We start from the raw sequence: 20,669 nt of genomic DNA, 5'->3' as shown, positions 1-20,669 counted from the left end.
CATTTCACTCAGAATGACAAAAAGTGCTTTTGGACAACATCGCCTACCCTAGCTTTAAAGATGATTGTTAAAAAAAAAAAAAAAAAAAAAAAAAAAAAAAGGGCCCAAATGTTCCAAATGTTTCATATTCATATCCGTTAATTCTTCAATGCACTTGGTGCCTGTTTTCAGAGTATAATGTTTTTTGCTCATTTCACAATTACTTCCTATTAATTAGGGACCGAGCCCGAGGGCGAGGTGGCCTCCCGAGGAGGCCACCTTGCCTGGAGGGCAAGGCCTCTATTGTTCTTCGTTCGTTTCTTCTTATTATTATTATTATTTTCCTGCCTGGACATCGACGGCCAATTTGACCCCCTTAACATGCACGAAAACTCACCAAATTTGGCAGGCACATCCAGACAGGCGAAAAATTTTATGAAATAAAAAAAATTAACCCCATATGCTCTCTAGCGCCACCTAGGAACTAGCAAACACGAAAAACAGTAAAATCTCCGCCACGGCCAGTGCGAATGTCTTAGACAGATCAAAGTACCGCCCATTCGTTCGTCTGCTCGGGATCTAACAATTACGATCTGTCCATGATGACCTACATCCAACAGGAAGTCCAGTATTTCCCGATCAACATAATAGCCAAAAGTTGCTGTATTCGACACCAAATTTGACCCGCTAAACATGAATGTCTAGTCACTAAATTCGGTAGGCACATCCAGACAATCATAAAATTTTCAAAAGTGGAAAAATTAACACTATAACCCCATCTGCTCTCTAGCGCCACCTAGAAACATTTAAATAGCCGCCACGGCCCGTAGGAATGTCGTACAGAGATCAAACCAATGCTCAGGCGTTCGTCTCATCGAGATCCAAAACTGCCCAAGAGGAATACCTATACCTAAATCCAACAGGAAGTCCGCTATTTCCCTTTCAAGATAAAATTTTCAGAAAATCACTCCTCATTTAAAAATTATCTGCTCTGAGACCACTTGTCGTAGAGATGTCAGGGTGGCGTGAAATCGTAGAGGACAAGTTCCTCTTCCAAAGTTGTTCAGAACTTTGTCAAAAGTCTCAGGGTGTGGATTTTATTAACCCTTAAAGTTTGAGTCTGAAAACCCACTTGAATCACTACAATGGACGCTGCTACCCACACGAATGTCGTAGAGAGACCAAATTGAAGTGGATGCATTCGTCTCATCGAGGTCTAAAAATCTTTGATTGACAAAAATGTCCTAAATTGCACAGGAAGTCCGATATTTCCCTTTCAGTGTAAAATTTGGTAAAAAAAAATGACTCCAACGCAACGGCCCGTGTGAATATTGTAGACAGATCAAACCAATTGCTCACGCGTTCGTCTCATCGAGATCTAAAAATCTCTCATTGACAATAATAACCTAAATCCAACAGGAAGTCCGCTATTTCCCTTTCAAAGTAAAAATCACTCCTCATTTAAAAATTTTCTTGTCCGAGACCGTTTGTCGTAGAGACGTCAAAGTAATGTGGCCTGAAAGAGGAGAAGCTTCTCTACAAATGATGTTTCAAACTTTGTCAAAAGTCACACGGTATGGATTTTATCAGCCCTTCAAAATAAAAGTCACATTTTTGGAAAAAAATGGCCGCTGCAGCCCATAGGAATGTCGTAGAGAGATAAAACCAATTGCTCATGTGTTCATCTCATCGAGATCTAAAAATCACCCATTGACACCAATAACCTAAATCCAACAGGAAGTCCACTACTGACCATATATGGGCATGCAGTGCAGTCGACAGCACCTGTCATTAAAGGGTACATATGATGCTATTTTTCTGTCATGTCATATAGGTCTCTGAAGGCCTAAAACATAGTATTCAAGCTTGTTTACAACAAATTCATCCTTCTTTCAGAGTTTCAGCGGTGTAAAAAGTCACTCTTTGAGTCCTTCAGAAGTTATTCAGATCCAACCGATTCAGCGGGGGCCACGGCAATGGAGCTTCCCGCACTGCAGCTCCAAGGTTCCCAATGACTGAGACTTCAGTGCTAACAGCTAAATGTTAGTGTATGAGAGATGCTAACAGCTACATGTCAGCGGATGACAGATGCTAACACCTTCATGTTAGTGTATGACAGATGCTAATATCTACATGTTAATGGATTGGAGATGCTAATAACTCCATGTTAGTGGGTGACAGATGCTAACAGCTACATGTTAGTGGATGGGAGATGCTAACAACTCCATGTTCGGTGACAGGGTGCTGGAAGTCTATGGAGGAGCAAGGTTCCCAGTGACCTGGACTTCAGTCATCAATGTACAAGGACGACCTCAGTCAGGCCACCTTGCCAGAGGGCGAGGTCCCGTCCAATGCCGCTTGCGGCTTTAATTACAATTACTTCCTAATCCCATGAGTGCAAAATTTTGACAATATATTGCAACAGCAAGTAAGAGGATATTATAGTTCAGCTATAGGAATGTTACAGAACATATGTGTAGGAAAGGATGAGGTGTCCTCGCTGTTGTTATATTGGGGAGCTAACAGACTTGTTTCCAGTGGTTTCTTCTATACTATGTGGCTCAGATAAAAAACTTTTTTTTCAGTCCTATTTATTTTATGAACCCGTCAGTTCACTCTCTGTTTGCATGCAGCTTCACGTTGCTGTCGTTTGACACCACCCTCATGATCATGCACATAATCAAATAGAGCCAAGCTTCCTGCTCGCCTGTATTTACCTTTGAAAGACAGCTAGATAGACATATCGTTATTAATCCTTTGCTATCGCAGCAAAAGATAAACCACAGCAGTGAAAATGACTTGAATAACCAGCTCAATAACCTGCCTTTACAGAGATTATTTTTTGTTAGTTAATTGAAATGCAAAGATGTTAAATACTGGATCCACATCTATGCAGGTCAATCATGAGGTAATGGCTTTGGCTAACTTTTTATTTGTCTTTGTTTTGAGAAATAATCTACCTGCACTGTGACTTACATCCATTTGTCTTCTGTGAAAATGCCTTGAAGCACCTTAAACTGCAGCACTTTTTTCTTGTCTTCCTCATCTTGTAGGCTACCTCAGTTGGAGAGCCTTGAATTGCAACAGCCTTCATTCTCTTAGCCAATACTTGACCTGTAATAGTTAACAAGTTCAAGCTGTGAAATGCTGAGATGGAGTAACAAAGTTGAGACATCCGTTGTTCACAGCTTTTTTCACAGCTCTTTGGCCCAGTGAATTGCACATCAGAAAGAGGGCAGAAGTCTCCGTCTTTCAGACATCCTTATTTCTACAGTGCTTTTTGTGGATTCATGAAGTTTTCTTGCACTTTTTATTTTTAGAAGTTTTCTGATTCAGTGTTTTGTGTTTCTATCATGTGACTAACTCTGAAGAAGCAACATGACTGATTTGAAGGTCAGTCTGAGCTGACCGATGCAATGTAAAGGCTGAAATGGAAGTCAAGTGAACAGTTGATTTGATTGCTGATCATCAGAATCAGATTTACTTTATTATGTTCACTGATGAACCTGAAGGCGTCTTATCTCACATGTCTGAGTGGGACAATTTATGTAGAGCAGAAAGAATGAATAGAGATGTAAACATTTGGTGTCACTTCAACCCTTTAAACTCTTTAATATACCCCTCACAGCAAGATTTTTAGACAGTAGGGACTCTGCCATGTTAAGTCACATCAAAAGCACATGCGTCTATTGCATACACTGGAGAAAAACACACAAAAAAAAGATCTAGTTGACCAACTGTGTTAAACCAACACACTCTTCTGAAAGTCTGTGAAAACAATATCAGTAGCATGTTGTAATTACAGGAAGGAGACAGGTGGAAGAGCAAAGGGGACATAAATGAATGAGACAAGGCGTAGAATGATTACTGCCAGGCAGAGGAAAAGAGAGAGTGAAATAAACGATGTGCTACGGGGGAGGGGGGGTCTCCCAACACCTTGTTCAGCCTGCATAAAGGTGAAGATTTGTGTTTAAGTGCAGAGCAGAGAGATTGTACGAGTGATGAGACAGCACGGGTCTGAACCCCGCTGTTCATAAAAATATGAAAGAGGAGCCTCGGTCGACAGAGAGATTCACAAAAGGCTGGAGTTAGCACTTTATTATTACTTAATATGATTCAGTGCAAAACAGCAGGTTCTGCACCTAACCTCACACATTTCACATTATTTCATTTATCCATTTTTATAACAATATATATATCACAGTAACACCAGCATACAGAAACCGTTAGTGCCCTCTTTAGTGAGACAGAGGTGGAAATTTATGTCTATTTTAATAGTACAACTTGTCATGTTTGTCACTCAGAAAAAGATGATAAAGGAAATCTATGTTTATCGTGATTATATCAATAAGGTCTATGTGGTATCCTGGAGTTAATATACATGATGCTATCTCACTGTGTCTAATCTTGTAAGTGTAGTGTTGTGTCAGATACATAGAGAAGATTAATTTATTAAATACTCATGCTGTGTAAATATTAAGCACTTTACAGTTAATCTTATGAAATATATAGAAGTTCGTTTTTAATCTTTCATCCTGAGAAGTGGTTATGAAGGCAGGAAATTCAACATCTTAACAAGTTTTGACTTTCTGGCCATAACATCAAGATGCTGCTTTCCAGTTGCCTTGAAATTTCCCAACTCAGAATGGCATCACTTTCTTGCAAAAAAAAAAAAAAAGTTGTAATGTTCCACTTTATCACAATGGTGCAAGTCTAAAACTGTGCTAATTCTGACTGGATGTAAATAAGAACATAACGCAACATTTTGTTTCCTAGAAAAGAGAAACTTGAGACAGCAGCACTGTGGGAGAGCTGTATGTACCACTCAGAAATGTTTTACAAAAATGTTCATGTGCTGGTAAAACAGCGGTAAACGTCATCTGAGTTTACCTTCAAGGTATTGACCAATCAGGGTAGATCTGATAGACGGCAGCTGGAAAACAGCAACCCTACCTCACTGAGATGTGAGAAGATTTGAAAGAAAGGTCCTCATGTTTCAGTGAGAGAATTCTTTTGAACTAATGGTGAGATATTTCACAGAAAGCCTTCCTGTTTAGTTGGTGGTGGAGGCTTTTTTTTTTTTTTATTAACTATTTCCAGAAACTTCTCAGTGAAGCTGATATCTACATCAGTGTGATTTTCTGAGTCACCGGTCTGAACATTTCCCGTTAATCTTATCTGAGCCATTTGAGATCTGTGCATCTGTTTCCTGAATTTTAACTTTGTCTCAAAAAACATTTTGTACTGATGCTTTATTGAATAAAGTTTGTTTTTAAATCAACTCTGTACATGCTTACTGCTCTACCCTCACTGCACTTAATTCATGGATTCACACAGTTCACCTTGATAAAACCTTAAAATAACAAGATCACAATGACACAGTATGTGAAACCTTTTTTTTATTTATTCAATATGAGAAAAAAATGTTTGACATCATAAAACATCATAAAAAAAGTCTGAATCCATGACAAAATGATTCAAAGGGAACCAGCAGAATTTAACCAGACAACAATGCACATTTTTTTCTAATTAATGCATTATTTAAAGCTTCCCCAGCTTTATAATTCATTACATTTTTTAGACCCACTTTATCATGACTGTGGTGGCAGAGGGCAGGGCCTACACCAGTCGAAACATCGCTACATCTCTTTAAGTAAAAAAACAAAAACAGAACAATGCATAACAAATCATGAACCAAGTGTTCAGGGGCCTTACCTATAAAACTCGCTGCGCACAAAACGAGCCCCAAACTTTGCGCAGCGGCTCCTCTGCGCCAAAGCTGGTACTTATAAAAATACAGCGCAGGGAAAAAATACGCTGGACTTTGTGGTCCTCACCGCAAACAAAATAGCTGCCGTACACGGACCGCGCAATTCTGAAAAACTACGTGGAGATAAAAAAGGAGAAGGAAACAACGAGGGGAGACACTTTGAGGAAGTCACGTTCAGTGCACTTTGAAATGTTTTCATCTCTACCTCACCTTCTACATCTTCTAAAATAAAAAAAAAAAAAATAGTTCAAAGGGGAGCAATCAAACACATCACGTAATAAAAACACGTACAATGTGTTTGTTTCTGCACTTACAAATACCTACTGTCACTTGTAATGACATAATAATTCTTCTCATGATACACACTTCCAAACCCTGAATCATCACGGGTTCACAGTCTCTATGTGCTGCAGCGCATCAAATCGTGTTGACTCAAGAGGCAAAACAATTCTGATAATGCCTGGACGCACAATCATATTGTGCAACCAATTTCCACTGCATTTTTATGTTAAGTTTTTTTTTTATTTTATTTTTTTTAAGGTGTTTCTGCAATGTTGGGACACTATGAATTATGACAACTCGCCTTCAAGTCGGACCACTTTTTTTTTACTTCAGCAGTCGTGCCCCGATGGCTCTGGCACCTGCTCCCACTCAACGTTTTTCCGTTTGTTTGTCCCTCCACTGCTGTGTCCTCCAAAAAGGACAGAAGACCGGCTCTCCACCTCACCAATAAGGGTTTGGATTTCTTTTTCGCTGAAGGTTCGCTTCTTAGGTCGTTTACCGTCCATCGTGCATGTAATAGAGATGCGCGGAAGGCTTATTTTTCCATCCGCAACCGCTTTTCAAAATCTCCATCGCTGCCCGCTATCCGCCCGCACAAACGATTTTTTAGCAATTTTCAAAACTGAACCCGCCCGCCATCCGCAGAATAGTTTTTAGGAAGATGCTCCGGCTATAGGTATTGGTATTGGTATTATACCATGGAGAAACATGGAGGAAGCGCGCACCGGCCTGGCGCGCGGGGAAGGGGGGCTCAAGGTGATGGCAGATGAGGGTCTGTCGAGAGTCCGGCGAGGCCCCAACATCCAGCAGCCAGAGAGGGACCTGCAGCATCACCTCAAACCTCCACACAGCGGCAGATCCACCGCCTGCATGCGGCGCGTCTCACCTGCCGGCCGACACTTGTGTTCTGCGCCTGCAGCGAGACGCTGATCGCCCTTGAAAAGGAAAAGCTGCGTTGTGCTCTGCTGAATGTGCGATTAAATTGTGAATGCCATGATTATGCACACTTTTGCTCGTTTGGCTGATCAAAAACTGCTTTTCTATCGTTTTCGTTCATTTCTTTACATTTGGAATAATATTTAAAATGTTGCTTTTTTTTTATTTGAGTGCTTCAACCGCAACCTGCCCGAATGTAATTAAAATCTTAATTTTTCTACACGTCATCCGCCCGATCTGCAGTTATCCGCGGGCTCCGCGGGTGCAACCGCAATCCGCACTTCTCTAGCATGTAACAGTGCTGTGCGCCACACCCTCTAATATACCCAAATTTTATTCATGAGTTCATTTGCATACCCATATATGGTGCCAATGGGTGGAGTTGGGGCGAGATTGTGGTTGGGATCAACAGCCGTCATGTTCTGCGCAGGTTTGGGATCCATTACTTGTCAATTGCGTACAGCTGTGCTGTGGGCAGTTTTTTAGCCCCCAATTTTTTTTTTGCGGACAGAAGTTTGCGTTGCGTTCCCACGCACGATTATTGTCAGAATTTTCCGCAGAGTTTTATAGGTAAGGCCCCAGGTGTTTCTTCTTGTTTACGTTTTTAGAAAAATTCGGACAACCAATCCAGATGAGTGCTCAAAGTCACATACAAACACATTTTTCTCCTCTCAACATGCATTTCATGGTTGCACTTAAAAAAACCTGACATTTTCATTCATGAGTCTGAGATAGTAAAATATTGAAAAAGATCCACATAATGCAAGGAATTTTCAGAGCGGCTTAAAAATGCAAGAAATATTCAGTGAGTAAGATGAGATGTAGAGCAGGCTGCAGGACTGCTGCTGCTACTGATGGACATGTGGACAGAGCAGCTCCAACTGCTCCCAACCACACGTTTAATCCGAGGCACGAGCTCCACTGAGAGTGTGCTGTGAACTGTGGCGGTGCAGCTGCTTTGGACTGGCAGTACAAAGTTCATCCTACAGAAGAGATTTCCCAAAAATCCTTCATCATCTTTCCCTCTGTGGTCATTTTTTTTTCAGCAATTTGGTGTTCTGTAATTATCTGATCCTTTACATTCCCTGCAAACTACTGCAAACAGCTGAACTTTCACTCAAACCATGCTCACAAAAAGTTCCAGAAAACTGTGACCCAGAGCAGAGTTCCGACATGCAGCCTGCTGTGTTTTGATAGATGCTGTTTTTGTGTCTCTCCTTTTCTCTCTTTCTATCTCCTCACTCCAACTGAAATATCAGAAATCTGCCACCTCTCAGCCTGGCTCTGCAAAGGCTTCTTCCTTTTAAAAGGGAGTTTTTCCTTTCCACAGGTGCTTTTGCTTGCTCATGTAGAACTCTTGGTTTTTCACAGTAAAACAATGGTGCAAAGAAATGACTGTGTTGTAGTTTTCGCTATATAAATTAAGCTGAATTAAAAGTAAGAAAATCGCTTGAAGAAGCGTATTTGCTGTAAGCAAATTTGTGTCTTCACCACTGTTGAATTAAAGGACTCCCTTCCTCCGCTGTTGGGCTTCTGCTTATTTGTGGCTCCTTTTATCCCTTATATATATAGAGAAGCACTGTGGACATGGGGAAATGACCCATGTCTGCGGTGTCCCCACATTGTGGACAGAAAATACTGAAGTAGTAATAAAGTTTTTTCAAAGCTGCTTCTTCTGTCGGGTCCAGTGAAGAAAATGCATGTTTGGATTGTAGAAATCACAAAATGAGGAATGAAGATGTTCAAATCGGGGTTTGCGTTTGGGATTTTAGACTGAAGCTGGGGTAGGCAGGTTTAAATGTCACGGAGCAGTTTTATTGGCTGCAACAGTCTGAAAATATGTGACGGAAAAATATTACTTATGTTCTTAACATAAAAGTTGATTCAACATCTTTTTATTTGTGTAGAGCAGATAAGTCGAGTTCATCTGAGCTGCTATTTGGTATTATGCTGGTTCACATGAGAATCCATGCAAAACGGATGCCTGGGTATGAACGTAGGATCCATACTGAATGTGAAATGGGAGTCTTTACAAATACATAAGCCTCACCTATTCAAAGAGTTTTCTCAGTATGTGAATTCATGCCTTGTATTTAGCATTAACAGTTGGCCTGCTGGACTCTAACACGTCTGGAATGCACAAACGCCTTCAGAGTGACACTAAAATAGGAAAAGAGGTTCAAACAAATGAGACATGGAACTATAGTAGGTTGTGTTTTTTACCTTAAGGGTAAATCAACGAAACTATCCACATCCCTTACCTTTAATAAGTTCTGTAGTATCATCTGAAATGCTTTTGCAGGCGCATGTCTGTCTCATGAGAAGCCGCCCTTTTATCATGAAATGTGCATTTTTTTACAGCTTCACATTAACCTGCTTCAACACACAACACTCACCAATGACATGTGCTTTTTTCTGTTTGTGTCCTGCTGTAAATGATCAATTACATTAGTTGTATAGATTCATAATTTCTGTTTTACTCAAAGCAATTAATTTTATTCTGGTTATCTTTTCTCTCTTACGTGGAAAGACTTAGGAAACTGGGTCACGTAATGTCAGAATGAGATATGTGTGATAAGTGTAAGTTGATATCTGAAACAAGGGGAGATTCATGAGAGGCGACACATGAATTTCAGCAGAAATTTGGTGTTTGTGATTAAACAAGTCTGCTGCAACAATAGCACAAGAAGTACCATTATTATATGACCTGGTAACCACAACATGATGCTTTGAATGACTAGCAAAATAAACAAGTTGAAACTTCATGCTTAAATCAAATGCTCGTCCACAAGTAGTACTGATCTACCAACAAATAGAGACATTTTTCATTTTCATATTCCTTTAAGTTTGGACTATAATAGTCCAGTTTTCCCACCACCTATTTTCTTGTATCTTCACTTGTCACTTTTCCATGTTATATATAAACTGTGAACCAATTGAACATTTAATAACAACCGTGTCTGCAAAAATCATTCAACCCCATATTTGAAAAGATCTCATGACACAAATGATGTGACTGCATGAACAAACACTTCAGTTGATATCAGAAACCAGAGAAGGTGCATGTGAGGCTACATATGAATTTCAGCAGAAGTTTGTTGACTTATTGAACTATTCTGTAACTGCCAACCGGGAACACGGCTGTCAAACCTGTCTGTTCTGTTCTCTTGGCTTTGGATTCATCCATGAAAAGTTTTGATGAAATGGGTTCATTCACTCTGACAAGTGGGGCTTTCTTCTATTAGCATTCTGTTACATTGTTCTTAGAATAAAAATAAATAGGAAAAAGGCAAACACTGGAATTGTGGAAAACGGTTATTATGCTGCCCTTTCACTGATCCAGCACACTCAGGATTTTAATCATTAAATATTTAATTATTCGTGTTGATGTCAGAAAGACTGTGTTTGTCCAGAGACAACAAAGCTCACACATTAGTGTCTCAAACATCCCTGCTGAAGACATCAGCACTCGGTTGGCAGCTGACCTCCATAACCAAATTATCCAATTGTGAATAAAAGGTCACGTAATGTCAGAATGAGATATGTGTAATAAGTGTAAGTTGATATCTGAAACAAGGGGAGACCCACCTGTCATGGCAGGCCAAGCCCAGAATACATGGAATAAAAGGATTGTTAGATGAGAATTCAAGATCCTTCTGAAGAGACACCTTGGGGACTGTCCTGCTTGTTTTTGTCCATTGGATTTGGCACCCTGAACATTGCCTCTGGCTATTCTTAAATAAACAGCAATAATCTCAAGTCATTTTTTGGCATTTTTGCAGTGAGTAAGGACAGACAGGCCTTTTTCATACCAAGTTTTAAGATTTAAAGAATTGGGGGAAGATGTAGGCGATAAAGTCCCACATCCAACAACTGGTGCTGTGACCTGGATTCTTCTTGGTATTAGGTTGATTCGGAACCACGATTTTTCCAGATGGGCCAGTCTACACCTCCCTCCAACAAAGGAACTTAAACTGAATGGTAAGCAGAAAGTCTTCTCTAAGTTTCTGCCAGACTTCGGTCTGTTTGTCGGTTGCAGAAAAGCATGTATCACAAAGAGACAACGCACATGGCTGTTGATAAGGAAGAGCAAATCATATATAGACAAAGAAGTAATACACATGAGATGCATGGGGACACACAGCGTGGCGCCAACCTGAACATTTCAGAAAATATGGTAGAAATAAGAATGAAACCAAACACAGCCCAAAGCTTCCAAGTTGACCTATGTGACAGGATTGAGTGTGGTGAAGACCCGAAAAGCTGGACCAGCAGCATTATGCACAGATTGGGAATATGTGCACTGGAACAGTAACCCAAATGGTTGGACAGCCAGTTCCTGTAACGAGGGGGATGGGATATTCCATAGACTAAAAAATTTAATATACCTAATCAGAGGTCAGGTACATAATGTGGGAAACAAACAACCCCCTTATTTTGACCATCACAAACTTGTGGGGAAACCCCTGGAGCAGATCCTACAGAGGTATCGACATTGGGAAGGTATTCTTCTTAACCACAGGAGTGGAAAGGTAAGTGGTAAGGACCCACTGGGCCTCATCATGTTCAACATTACCCAGAAACCCACAAACGGGGCTGACAAAAATGAAATAATTGACTGTTCAGTCTCACTCTCGAAGGTGACAGCAACTGAAACAGGTTTTATTCAAAATAATGAATGGCTAAACAGAATGAGAGAAGAAGTGAAACCAAGCTCCTCTGGCGGCTGTGTGGTGTGCGCTGAACCCAGACCAAACCTGCTGATGGTACCCAGTGTCATGGACCAAAATGAAACCCTCAGCTTCTGCCTCATGGACATTATGTCCCGGGACAACCTCAGCCCCAAATTGAAAATTAGTTGAAAATGAGTGAATTCCTTGATGAAATCTACCCAGTGGCCCCGAAAGAAGCCATCCCTCCGGTGTTTATAGCCAACAGGGTTAACATTACATGCTTAAAGCGTGGATCAAGCGGATCAGCAGAGTATGGTGGGATCAGTGAAAACTGGTGTGCAAAAACGGTTGACATAACAGGATGGAAGAATTCCAGCAGACTGACTACAGCCAGAGCGGATGTACGGTGGTACTGCGGAGGTAAGGCCCTCCACGGAAACCTGGCACCAAACTGGAAAGGGAAATGTGGACTGATATCATTGATCTCCCCAGTGAGAGTTTTTCCGACAACTGAAAAAACGATTTATGATGCATCTCACACATTTCTCATTATGGGGTCAGTGGAGGACTAAGGAGGAGAAGGTCACTCAGAACATTTGAATGAGTCAGAATCCCCAGTATACATAGATGCGATCGGTATACCTCGTGTACCGGACCAGTACAAACTGGTCAACCAAATTGCTGCAGGTTTTGAATGAATTTTGATTTGGATTACGCTGTCCAAAAACACAGAAAGAATTAACTATGCACACTACAATGTCCAAAGGCTCAACAACATGACAAGGGATGCACTTGGGGCGGTTCATCAAGAACTAATGCATTGTTTTGGCCCTAAACAAAAGTCTACAACAACTTTGCCAAATGACTACATTTGTCCTACCCTCTCCCTCTGAGCCCAGAGTTTCTGATGCTGAAGAAGACGATGGTCCGGCCGAGGATAAATCGGGTGCATGACGATGATGAAGATGAAGTCATCTGATGAAGATCACTCCCCTTCCTTCTCCGTTTGATTAAAACACTTATTGCATTGCTGCTGCTAACACATACCCATATATATTCTCACTGCACACATGTATATCTGGAATTTAGACAATTGTTCTTGTGATGATGATGATGATTCACATTAAATCTAGGATTGAGTATTCATTATGACATAAAATTCCACATTGTCGGATAGAAATGCTAGCTGGACTGATTTCCTTTTTGATTTTCTTTTACTGATTGATTTATATATATTAGATTGATTTATGTGCTCACACTGCAATAATGAACATGCTGTTTTTTGTTTTAATTTTTTTTATCTTACATGCGAACAGCAATGAAGAAGTCTTGCTTCTATTAGTTGCATTAAAGACCAGTTTACACATGCTTGCACATACTCGCATATGCTTTGGAACTGGTGAGGGAACTTGTCTGAGATCAGGAACGCATTGGGAGGGGGCGGTATTACGTCATCGAGGATTGACAGGAGGCTATTTTACCTACCTTGACATACAAACCAACACACGTGCACACACACAGTTTAAAGAGAGATGATTAAATCATGTCAAAGGGGGGTTTGTATGAGATGAACTATTATTACCACTATTGGCATGATGAGTGAAGGGGGGCAGCCATGTCAACTCTACAGTCTTTGTAATGGGCTTACCGACCTTGCGAGACGTACTGTTAAACGGCAAGCATACCACAGAATTCCGAAGATAACAACACTCACGCACCAGCGTCTGAAACACCCCTGATAAAGACATCCGCTCTCGGTTTGCAGCTGATCTTGATACCAAACTGTCCAATAGCGAGTAAAGTCCAACCCATCTGTCGGGGCAGGCCAGAGGGACATGGAATGAACGGACTGCTGCATGACAGCCTTCCGGAGACTGTCCTGACTGTCCTGCTTGATTTTGTTGATTGTATGCATGACACTGAGCATTACATCTGGCTATACTTAAATAAACAGTAATGATCTCAAGTCAGTTGTGTGGCATTTTTCATACCAAGGAAAGAACTCCGGGGGGGAGACATGGACAAAAAAGTCCCAGATCCAACAACCTGCAGGTCATTTGATTCAAATGACAGTCTGAAATCGTGATGGAAGAAGCACGATGGTGCAGTGGTTCCAATCCTCTCTCATAGCAGGAAGTTTTTAGGTTTGTCCTGACACTGCAGACTCCGCCTCTGATCTGTTCAACACATGATTAACATATTTAAATTACGAATACATGAATATGAACATCTGATATATTGTATGTTACTCAATTCAGCCACAGACATTCAGTGTCTGTGTTGACTTACTGTCATCAGCAAAGTATCCTGCGGGGCAGATGTTGATGCAGCTGGAGCTGAACGTGTCGGGGTTGAAGCCTCCTCGGCAGGAGAGACACTCGCCGGCTAACAGCCCGAGATGCTACATCCTCGTAGTGTCTCAGCGGTCGGTGGCTGAAACAACACAATTTACCTGCTTTGGAAATTTTCATCAAGTGGACACCAAGATCAAGGCGATCTTTGGTGTCGCCAGGTACTGATGAGCATGCTGGAAAGCTTTTGTTGAGTCTGTGCTTAACGTAGCTGTGTATTGTTTGATTCAAACCAAATAACATCTGAGCAATAGATTAGTTCCAGGTTTGATGAACATTTGAGCAAAAGCATTCAGACTGAACAAACTGCTTTCATCTACTTCAGCAGAAATAAGAAACAACCCTTCGAGTGTTTCTGACTTTTGACACTTTTTATGGAAAGTGGGAATTTTCTGTTGCTGTTATTTTGCACAGAATCAACAATAGCTCAGCCTGAAGACACCAGGGAAAAGAGGAGTTTTCATGACCTGAGATATCAAAAGTGAATATGAATGCAAAGAGGATTCAAATCTTTCTTTTGTTGGTACGCACCGACTTTCCATATCTGATGGGAAATCCCTTCAACGAGTCATGCTGCTTTTCCTAAACGTGATATACAGGGAAGTTTTTGGCTCAGTGTGACGCGTCGAGGGGAAGTTGTTCCATCACTGTCACGAGAATATTTACATATGAAAATAAAAAAATTGGTTAATCATGAACTTCACATTGAAGATGGAACCTGAATCGAAACTGCACTAACAGCAGGAGGTCTCATCAGGGTGTGACACACGGTTTCTTATCAGGGTGACACAGCAGAGCAGAAACATGAGTACAGTTGTTTCTCCATTGGTTTGGCTCATTTCTTGAAACAGAAAGTACATTCTCAAAACAACATGGACAAATCTCCAAACTAACTGCTCACAACAGAACGGTGTTTCTCATTCATTTCATCACATTGGAAATGTGTTAGTCCATGTCTCAGTGTCTCAGAACCTCTTTGCAAATGAGTGAGTGAGACTCAGTGAGTGAGACAGTGAGACTAGATTTAGAACAGTTTCCAAGTAAATAGATCATGTGTCATCTAATCATCTCAACAGATTGATTCTCAGTCTAATGGTTGTTCTCTCCCAAACATATCGGCATCATTTCATTATATCAGTCATCACCTGCACAATCATCAAATCAAATCAAATCAGAATTTATTTATATAGCACTTTTCATATTAATAAAAACAACACAAAGTGCTGAACATTGAAAACAGTCATAAAAACAAAAAGAATAAAAACCGCGCCATCAAACAGTATGCACCACACACACACACACACTCACACTCACACTCTACCATTAATTCGCACAGAACAGAGATCATCTGTTCAGCTGTCAAAATTAGTCAAAAACACACTTCAATACCATGAATACCAGACATGAATCTGTTTGCATGAGGGTGAGGAGGACAGTCAGCAGGGTGAGGAGGACCAGTGAAGAAGTGAGCTGTGAAACTCCAGCTTCATTTACAGCACTGCGGGCTACATACAATATTCATTTTTTTTCTTTATTTTTACAGAAAATTGAACTCTGATGGATGGAAGTTACTTTGTGTGTGACCGAAAATTATAAGTTTCCTTAGAAGTATGAGAGCCATGTGTGAATCAAAACTTGAAGGTTCTTCTGACTGTAAAATGCTTTTTTTCTTCATTTTCTTATACAATGAATTTTCTGTTAGCTCAACAACCCACAAAATAAAATAAAAACTCACAGGAACCATTGTTACTGAAGGACTGGGCTCAGACTGAAAGGTAGATGAGGGATATTTCAATGGTCCTCTGCCTTAAACACTAAACATTTTGACTTGTCGTGCTCACACGATGCCAAAAGGACAAAGCCTTTTGAGAGCATTGACCATTTGTTTGAGAAAGAAATGTAGTTTTGCCTCCTGAGTGAACTGTTTTGGAAGAGATCTGATCTCTGACAGGTGAACCGTGTGGTTCTGCTGAACCGTCCAGGTTGTTTTTGACAAGAGAACCAAGAGAACTGAGAAAGTCCGGTTTGTTTAGAGAAATGAGCCTTAACTGTTGAGAAGGATCTTTACATTTTGGTAGCACTGACTGTTTATATGTGAATGAAAGGTCACTATGAAACACGAGTGAACAGTTTTGGGAGAGACATGAGCTTTTGCAAGGGGACTATGGTGTTGAGCTGAACCGTAAGAGTGTTTTGCCAAATGATCTTAGAGTTTTGAAAATGTAATTTGTGTTTAAAGAATGAGCCAAACCAATGGAGAAAAGCTGTAAGACAGGAGACATGTGAATCACATGTGAGCAGCAGGCGAAAGAAAAACAAGCACACAGAAAATAAGATATAAAGTAAAACTTTATCATGACATACAAGTTAAAAGCCCTGAGAACCATATCTTTATATTAACTAATATGAACAAAACTGAATGTGTGAAAACCACTTTGGAAAAGTGCTCCTCTTAAATACAATCAGCACAAACCAGTTTTTACAAGCATTCGGGTGTTTTGTCCTACTTTTTTTTTTGTTTTAATCAAAGAGAAAACTATAATATCAGTAATATCATTATTATCATGTCCATAATAATAATAACAGTACAAAAATATGCACAAACCCCACAGTTGAATTAATATACGGAGCATTGTACAAGCCAAAACAAGAACATAAAATTGATAAATGAGGTATTCAATAACCACTTGCATATGCACCTGTTTTTACACAGATCAGGTTAGTTTTTTTTCTTTTAAAACAATTTCAAACTGAATTAACTCCAAAAAAAAAAAAAAAAAAAAAAAAAATCATCGAAGAGACAAAGGTTCTGCAAACTTCACAGCTTCCTGAGTGACGAGACCTTTTGCCTGCAGTTACTGACGAGAACAACAACAACAAAGAGACAGAAAGAAGAAGAAGAAAGAAGAAGAAGAAAGCAACACCAAATCCAAAGCATTCAGCCAAGTGACCACAGCTTCTGTTCAGGACTCCATCCTCGAATGCAGGCCGCAGTGGGCAGGGCCCACCGGACTGAGGTATTGTGGTATGACGAGGTCAGGTGGGTTGAGTGGGTACACGCGCACACACACACACACACACAAACACACACGCATGCACATCATCTAGAGGAGAATCGTCTCATACAGTGAGCAAGGCAGACTTAGTGAAGTGTTCCGTGAAACTGATTCACAAGTAAAATAAAATCCGCAGCATATCAATTGTAATCAGTCGCTTTGAGAGTCAATAAAACCTTGTAACTTAATTTTATTTTAGTATGTAAAGGTAGGATGTGTAGGATTTCAGCAGTATAACTCTGACCTGCTGGGGAGTGGTAATGAGTCACTTCATTTAGCACTTTGGGTGTTTGCAGCCAAAAGCTTCAGTATCAGTTGTGTTTCAGGCTCCATCTAAATCATGTTTCTCAGTCAGGTTGACAACTGAAGGCAGATTATAATCAGGACACCTTTTTATAGTATAACGTGAATACTGAGCACTGTGAATCAGGTGGTGCTACTTAGCTGGATAAAGCTGAATATACCTGCAGGATAACATCCTGATTATTTTGGGGGTATTTTTCTTTTAAATAAACCATGATTTGGATGCGTGACTGAGGAGCAAACCTAATGTGTATCAACATCTCCTCATCATCTGTAAATATTAAGCCTGACGTTTAACAAATGTGGTCAAAAGAGCTGCGGATGTGAAGGGATTGATCAGCAAGTTTCCAAGCTGAAGTTCAGGTAAGTGGTGTCAGAGCAGCAACAGGGGAGGCGCAGTGAAGACCATGGAGCCTTCATAGACCAGATCTTAGATACTAGGAAAAAAAAAAAGAGGTAAACTAAGCAGGTGTGTACACACACACACACACACACAGCTGTGTGCACATGTGTAGACCAAATCGTGTTCCTGATACAGACTCAAAGGTGTGCAGAAACATCCTAAAAGCGTTACTGTGATTTGAAAAGTCTGCTTGCTCAGTTCACTCACTAAATACTGAACATGCACACACACGCACACACACACACACACAGGCAGTGAAGCTACTGCACACTATCAAACAGCCTCTGATGCAACAGAAAACGTCTGAATTGAGCTCAACTGCTCTAGAGGTCCACCATGAAAAAAAAAAAAAAAAAAAAAAACATGAATAAATATTAAACTCCACTGTTAACACAACAGGGTGTCTCATGTCTGATGATACTGCTTCCTCAAAGAAGGAATAAAGTCCTTATTGATGACTCTCTGAAAGAAATAATCCTGACGAGAAGTTTTTTTTTTTTTGTTTTTTGTTTTTCCTGGCTGGTCGAGCAGCAGCCAAACGGATCTCACCAGCAACTACATCTTAAGGCAGCATCTATATAGTTCTCACCTTTTAGAAAATACAGTTTGTGTGTTGTACAGGGGTGCGAAAGCCTGAGGGACTCGTACTGCACCGCAAAGCACCTGTACAGGTGATGGCTGAAATACAATCCAAGATAAGCGACAAGGCCTGGGATCCCGCTGGGCTTCCACAGATTTCTACAGACAGTGCCAGCGCCTCACATTCAACACAGATAAAGCTAGAAAACTCTTCTTCCATCTTCGCGGCGTTTCCAAAAATGCTAAAAAGTTACTTTAAAGGGAGAAAGGTATTTTACATTAGGAGGTACAGTCAAGTCCAGCTGATTATCAGGAAGTGGGAGTTTCCACCACGACTGAGGTACAAATGATCCAGAAGAGCCCGAAACAGGATCATAACGTGGAACCGCCTGGCTAAGCCACTACGTCTGGCTCTTCAACCTGGATCACTGGATGTTAACTACAACAAGCTAATCTGTACCAGTCATATCTTCACATTTTCAGCCTTTAACTCCAGTTTTAAATGGACCTGTTGTACATGTCACCTCAGGGTTTCCCCACTCAAAAACAGTTTGTATTACCGTCCTTTCAGGGGGCTTTGAACTTGGAAAGCTCCCTGTTGGGAAATTCCCTCGTGGTGACAAGAAATATTGGCCAAGTTCCAAATGTTAGACTTTGTCATCAAGCACAAACCAACACAAGGCTGAAAATATGCCGAGAAACTGATGATCAGAGATGGAATTACTTTCCTACTTTTGGAGATTGTGTGATTTCTGTATCTTGCTAAGTACATAACTGAAGTCTGATTGTTGTCACTTTAAGGTCAGTTCATATCGGAGTCCTTCGTTTTGCACGTCGATGCTCAACAGCCGTCATTTTGAGCAACGTCTAGTTTATATCTTACAGATCTCCTCGGTTTGAGAGCGTCTTTTTTCCCCACTCTGAGGTCAAAACGTTCCCATTTCCCAGTTACTCATGAACGCACCATCAGATGTGACATTTTTCTTCCTCGCTGTCCAGAAGAAACCTGCCTCTCGCCGCACTGCTGCAGGCACGGCTGAATATTGGGGCTCGTCTTTGGTATCTTAGCTGTGCAATAACCAGGGGATCGAGCTGTTAGAAGAACACTGGTCACATGATTGTACACATGCATATCATTTCGCCGTGAGACTCGACTGCAGCTCAGCAGTCAGATTTAAGGTTAACATGGTCATGGTTTTTTTTTTTTTTCCTCCTCTCTCTTCACCCCTATCGTGACCTTGAAACCTTTTAACAACCCTATAAATCTACACATTGGTGAGGAACTCGCTTTTCTTGTTCCTCCTCCCTGAAAAAAGAAGATATATCACTCTTATGAGAAAAATAAAATAAAATTCAAGGAGCAAGCATGAAACAGGTTCTACAGGTAAATACAGGAGAAAGATAGCAAGCCCATCCCAGCTGTTTGTCCACCCAAGGGGGGAAAAAAAGGAAGGAAAAAAACAAAACAAAAAAGAAACACCGGCAGCGTCCACACGTCGGTCGCATCAGGCGGGATTTTCTCGGGGCATCAAGTCTCGGTTGGCTGGCCAGCCGTAATGAGGTAAGTAGTGTCGCTCTCCTCCCCGGAGAGTCTCGTGAGGTATTTTGGAAACAGTCGAGTAGATTTGTGCATTCTTCAGTTGTGAATCCTTTCTCTTTTTTTTTGTTTGTTTGTTTCTCTTTAAATTAACAGTGATAGCTTGCTTTGCTTCCTGAGAGAGACGCCCTCCAGAGCAGAGAGGCCAGTGTGAGGTCTGAGAACCGCGACGGTGACGCCGCCGCCGCCGCCTGACTGCCCGCCCCGCCCCGCCCCCTCCCGCTGGCCCGTGTGCGACAGACTGCAGCTGTGACTGTGTGAGCAGAGCGTGCGTCTCTGTGCGCTACCAGGCGTGTGGTGGGTGGATGAGAGTAGCTGCTCCCGCCCCCACCCCCGGCGTTGTGCGCTGATTCTCTAAAGACGGCTTGTGCAGACCTGCGAGTAGCTGATTGTGAGACCTGCACTAATGGACTTCACGTGATCTCGGCCGAGGGCGGTTATGAAATGAGGTATTTAGTGTGCTGATCCACAGCATCCCATCGTTCGCCAGTTTGAGTCCAGCGCCAAGCTACAGAGTGTAAGAAGAAACCTGAGCGGCCGCCGATCGGGAGGCCCGTCACTACGAAGGTGGGGTGTCTCTGTACACCAGGTTTCCGTTTGGTGAGAGTTACCCGACTTCCCCTGATTGCAACTAGGTCAAAAAAAAAAAAAAAAAAAAAAAAAAATAAGCATACAAAAATAAAGTTGATTCAGGTTAAATATACTACAGCTCCTGAGGTAAAGACACCACTGCAGGTTAC

The 20,669-nt window shown here is 41.2% G+C and overlaps 1 long non-coding RNA gene across 1 annotated transcript; it reads right to left on the bottom strand.

Moving 5' to 3' along the window:
- Window positions 1-7,141: 7,141 nt before the first annotated feature.
- On the bottom strand, window positions 7,142-14,684 carry LOC115388367 (uncharacterized). Its single transcript, XR_003931472.1, has 3 exons — window positions 14,523-14,684; window positions 13,930-14,073; window positions 7,142-13,817 (listed from the first exon to the last, which is right to left on the bottom strand). It is a non-coding gene; the product is annotated as an uncharacterized LOC115388367 (long non-coding RNA).
- Window positions 14,685-20,669: the final 5,985 nt, after the last annotated feature.

This window comes from Salarias fasciatus, chromosome 1 (genome assembly GCF_902148845.1).
Source record: "Salarias fasciatus chromosome 1, fSalaFa1.1, whole genome shotgun sequence".
Classification (NCBI taxonomy): domain Eukaryota; kingdom Metazoa; phylum Chordata; class Actinopteri; order Blenniiformes; family Blenniidae; genus Salarias; species Salarias fasciatus.
The sequence above is the reverse complement of the archived record's forward strand: the minus strand, read 5'-3'. Positions and strand labels throughout refer to the sequence as shown.